This window comes from Uloborus diversus, chromosome 2 (assembly GCF_026930045.1).
Source record: "Uloborus diversus isolate 005 chromosome 2, Udiv.v.3.1, whole genome shotgun sequence".
Lineage (NCBI taxonomy): Eukaryota > Metazoa > Arthropoda > Arachnida > Araneae > Uloboridae > Uloborus > Uloborus diversus.
Window position 1 is genome coordinate 75,560,059 of NC_072732.1, and position 6,000 is coordinate 75,566,058.

Consider the following 6,000-nt stretch of genomic DNA (forward strand, 5'->3'; position numbering starts at 1 on the left):
TGCTAAAAGGAACTTCAAATTTCACCGAATGATGATAATTTGACCGAATGTATCTCCAAATTTTGCCGAATGGATCTCCAAATTTTGCTGAATGTTTCTCAAATTTCGCCGAATGATGATAATTTTGCCGAATAGAGTTCCGAAAACTGCCGAATGATGGTAATTTTGCCGAATCGTCAAAGAAATTTTGCCGAATAAGGAATTTTTTGGGAGGTAACAGTAACCGTCGATCGAGGAGCCCCTGTTATCTCGCACTCGTTTTATAGAGAATTTCGTCAATTGAATCCTAATCTGATTGAAATTTTCATATACCGCACAAAAAGAAATCGCACAAAAAATCGCTCAAAAAAACAAAAATCGCACGAAAAACGATCGACAAAAATAGGTTTTAGTGTAATATTTTTGAACCTTTAGAATATCAATGTTTACGTGAATAATTTCAAGTCAATTTTTCTTTAACTGCCAGTAAAAATGATGAGTTAGATAAATTATTATGAATTATTCAAATTATTGCTTCTTGCACAAGTTCATTGCAACTAATGTAAATTAATGAGTCATATTTATTAAAAGAATGTGCAATGAAAGTATTTTTTTTATCGTTATTTGAATTTTTTTTACACAATGATGTTCTTTCCAAAATTTTAAAAATATTTTTTTCTGAAAGAGCGTGCTTAAAAACATAGAATCTGACCATTTTTTAAATAATTTCGTTAAGTTTAATATTTAAAAAAATTACTTACATCGGAGCGCTTTCATTGTTCATCAGAGCTTTTTCTAACGAAGTTTCTTTCAATCAAATCTGCATTTAAGCTCTGCATATACCAGTATATTAGTCTTAAATTTCCTCAGAGGCGTTAATGTTAAATTTTCTGAAACTGTTCATTTTGACAGTTTGTTTATAAACATATGCTTAGTCAAGAGCCTTTTCCAACAAATTTGTTTCAAGTAAATTTGCACAAAGTTCAGGATCTAGATTTGTTTTAACTTTTCCCGTAGGAGTTTTTGTTAAAAATTTTTGAATTGTTCATTCTGAATGTTCATTTTTAAACATGTTCTTCGTCAAAGTTTTTTCCTTTTGCTAAAAGAAAATCTACCATTAAGTTCACGATGTGCATTTGCCTTAAATTCCCCCGTTAGCAGCAATGTTCGGTTTTTTCAATTGTTCAAAATTGAACAAAAAAAATTTCCTAATCCAAAAATGAAATTTGAGAATGAGGTGTCCTCTCCGAGATCTTTCAAACAAAAAATTTTGTTCGAATCGAACTATTCACTGTAAGGTTATAAGGGGAGACAGACCAACAGATAGATCGACATGACAGACTGACAAACACACGTTTCCTTCGTCTCAAAAACCCTACAATCCAATTGTTAATTTTTCAATTGTACCTATTTAATAATTTATTCATTTTTGACTTAGTTTGTTTTGAGATACATTAAGCCTACTTTCACGCCTTTTTCCTCCTTCTTTTACTTGTTTGGAAAAAGAAAAGCTGAAAAACGGGATCATTTGGATTTTTCCAACACAGGAACATCATTTTTATGCTGATTTTCCCCACTTCACTTTCATCTTCATTTTCTTTGGCTCATACTCTTTTAGTTCTAGTTTATAAAACTGAAGGTTGAACTAGAGTGAAATGGGCTAGAGTGGTAGTCCCTAAATTTTTGCGAAATTGTGAGGCAAAAAAAATCTCAAAATTAGTTTTGAAGCCAAACTTTGATACAAACTTCCTTTCTTAAATCCCTTTTTCTCATCGTGTGTTTTTCCAAGTGTCTAAGTGATACCCCAAACACAATTTTCAAGTTTAATTTCTTTTTAAAAAAGAACACGAGATCCTCGTCAAGCGCGCGGGTGTATTGTAAAAAAGGAAAGAGGAGGTAAGGGTTACTAAAACGTTTCCATCCCTCCCTTTTTATGATCTGCTTTCCCCTCCATCCATCCATCGACAGAGAAAGAGAGAAAGAGCACTCCCTCCCCACCTTTTCACTTCAGCAAGAGGAAAATGTGAGTTATCGCATCTGCCATTTTGTTTCTATTTATATGTGTCAAACTTTTCCTCTGTTTTTATTATTATTAATATTACTATTATTGTTATCATCATTATTATTATTAAAGACTATTTCTTAACTTACACTAGCTGCGTTGCCCGGCTTTGCCCGGTCTATTTTGAAAACGAAAATTGTGTCAAGTGACGTATATTCAACAATCAGGCATAAATAAAAACAAAAAATCATCATGCAAAATTTCCCCTCCAAACAATGACGACAGATATTAAAATACTTTTAAGAAAATAAAATAAAATGAGAAAGATGGATTTAAAAAGTGTAACCATAGAAACACAAAATAAAATAAGTTTCAGAATTGAAAATGAGAAAGATGCAAATAATGGATTCAAAAAGCGTTACCGTGGAAACGCAAAATAAAATGGTTAAAAACTTGAATAGAGAACAGATTTTTTAACTTCATTTCATTCGCTTGCAACTTTTTTTCTAATGGAGATAGAGGGTTAAACTTCCGACCATAGGTCGAGTTAGATCTGAAGTAAAAAAGGTAGCTTTTTTCAATGGTGTCAAAAAGAAAACTGTAGGACAATTCCTTCACTTTTTATTGATAAATTTAATGAAGAAAGTAGTGCCTAAATTTCAGCTAAACCTAAACAAATTCGAGCTAAAAACGTAAATAACTCCCGCCGCAATTAAGTTAGAGCTTTGAAACAAACTGCGTAGAACGCGGAAAATTCTTCCCTTTCCAACGATATATAATATTACTAACTGCGAGTAATTTTTCACCCCCATATTCGGGAATTTATGTGAAAATTGGGCCTAAATTGGAATAAAAAAAGAACTATTCATCGAATTGTTTTCGAACTGGTCTGCAAACCTTCTCAGGACTTAAAGGAACAAATTGTGAAAATTTCAGCGAAATCGGCCGGATAGTTCTCGAGTTTTGCGAGTTCAAACAAACAGACGTTTTTTGGACACTTCATTTTATACTATGTAGAGATTATCTTACTGATATTATATATGCGAAAGTTTGTGCAAAATCCCCTTAGGGGGGCAATAAAACACAATTTTTGTATAAATTCTCTAATATTGGGATGAAAAAATGCTTGCACATATTTACATTATATGTCTACCGAAAGCTCTGATTTTTCTGCTGAAGATGGCACCTGTTCGAAATTTCGAAGTAGAATAAAAAACGAGTTATGAGCTTTTTAGATCCATGTTCGAAGGCTTTCCTCAACTCAATACAGTATTTAGTGTATCATCTCAACTCCCTGTCGATAGCGACAATTGTTGTATTGTTGACTTTCTTTGCTTTTCGTGATTGTTTAAGGCTTTTCTCAAGTCAAATCTTGAAGTAAGATTTTTGCACAAGATTGGCAAATAATACAAGATTTGGCTGATGATTTTCCACTTAAACGGAACTTTAATGTAATTAATGGTTTTTATTATTATTTATGCTGATTGAACACTTACTCATTATCCAAACAACCAGCAGATCGCCAAAATTTTTGCAGAAAGATTTCCGTAGCTGATGCATTTGGCAGTTTTTTCAACCTGGCTGTTTTTGAAGCCGAAGACTACGTCATAATGTTTCTCAGCTTTCACCATGTAAACAAAATATCGCCAATCAAAGAATTTTCAAAAGGCTTTTTTTACTGTGTTAAATAATACAGCAACTAAATTAGGCAAATCCATAAACAGCACAAAAACTTCCATTAATTTTCCTTTTTGCACAATTTCAAACAATCACCAAATTTTATTACTTATTTTGGTAACATTTCGGATGAAACTGTTTAGCGCCATTTTATGGTGACCAAAAATATCTCAGTATCTGGCGACGATATCTCTGTAACGAAAATTAATATCATATCGTTTTACAAAGTAAGGAAAGAATGGGGGAGCATCATCGAAGGTACCCCGAAACGACTTTCGCAAATTCGGTAAAATCGCACCAAGAGCCACAATGATTGAAATTTCCCGAAATAACTAAAGCAAGTATAAGGGGATTACGAGCGCAGCTACCTTTTTTTAATCACTTCGTACTTCATTAGCCATACAGAGAAGGTTTTAGACTCTATGTTAAAAAAAAAGTATCAACAGATTAATCTTTTTAAACATGAGAAGATTAATTTCATGATTTTAAATTTGTATATGCTTAAATATAGTGCTTTCGTTTCTAAATCAATACTACTTTGTTCTTTATACTTATTGCTATTTTAGTTTTATGGGTAAGGAAGAAACTCGATTTTTAATCACGTCAAAAAGATGTGTTTTAAATTCTTTCACTTAAAACAGAAAACAAAAGCAAGTAACGATTTTTTCTAATAATTATTACTGACCCAGGCAACGCCGGGTATTTTTGCTAGTCTGTCATAATCCTGCGTTTTGCTTCTGGTTTTGACTCGTTGCCAGAAACAATGAAAAATAACAGTAATTATAAATTTGAAACACTGCCGCTTTTTAATTGTTGCCATAAACAATGAAAAAATGAATAAATGAATTGGCAATAAATTTAACAAATCAGTTTCAAGGCTGAACTTAAGCAATCATGTACGAGTATATGGGCGGCGTTTTTAAAAGCTTTCGTTTTTTCACCTTTTTTCCTTGAAACTGATTTGTTAAATTTTTTGACAATACATTTTTTATTGTTTATGGCAACAATTTAAAAGCGGAAGTACTTTAAATTTATAATTACTATTATTTTTCATTGTTTCTGGCAAAAATTCAAAACCGGAAGCAAAACGTTGGATTATGACAGATAATGTAAGCTAAGAAATAGTCTTTAATAATAATAAAAATCAAGTAAAATATATTTAACGACTTTTTTTTCAATTAATTTATCGGAAAATCGAGGGACAAGACGCACATTGTAGGAAAGCACTACATTCGTACACCGAATTTCATGTTTCCAGGCCTCACCCGTTTCCCGAAAAGCCCGCCAGATACACGCATAAACATTTTATTATCTGTGAGATAGTTTTTTCCACTGCTTACCATTGATTTCATGGCCGTATTTTTAGAAGAGGGTTTTTAGGGTTTATATTCCCTCCGAAATATTCAAAACTATTCCAAAATTGCGCTTCATTACACTTGTTTGCTGAAAAACTTATTATTATTGTTCCGTTATTTATTTATTTTCCTTTCGTTTTCATTTAAAAAATGAAATTTTAATTATTATTGACGAATTGTACAAACTCGTTGTGTTATCTGCAGTATTTATTTTTATAGTAGTTGTTTTGAACATCATTTCCTACAAAACCTTAGTTTCATTCAGATTTCGAATACCTGACGCTAACCAAAACATCAAACGTCTATAAGTTTAGAAACGCCAAACTCTATATTTTACACATTTTTAAGTGCCAAAAACCTGAATTTAAGAAGTATTACTTAGATTGCGCGTACATGAGTGCATGCATCTTTTTTTCTTCTTCTTTTTATTTATTAAAAAGACATCAAATGTTCAACAAGGGTGACGTTATGTAATATACACATCAAAAAATAAATAAAACATTCATGTAATAGACGCGTCACCTTTTACATTTGCTCATAGAGTACGAGCTCATGAGTGCCAGACCTACGTAATAGTATAAAGGACAAAAAAATGTTCTGCGTAAAGACATCACAGCAGGTAAGAAAGGTTCACTATTATTTAAGCTGAGTCGTGCTGTCTTTGGCAGGAAACAGGTAGTAAAATTGCGTCAAAAACTGAGTCATTCCATGTTAAGTGACCTCGTCATCTCCACCTGATCATCTCCAATTTGAACGAAATTTTACAGACGTGCAGACATGCTTTTGAAACTCACCTGTTCAAATTTTTAGCTTCCAAGACCCAAATCCTGAGGATTTAGGATCGAAAAAAAAGAGGGGCTCCAAAATGGCGGATCAGCTTTGTGAAACGAATTGCCATGTTTGGCATGGTTTCCCTATCGGAGGCCATTTTGGAGCCCACTTTTTCTTTTATTTTTGAGTTATCTTGAATCCTCATGATTTGTGTCT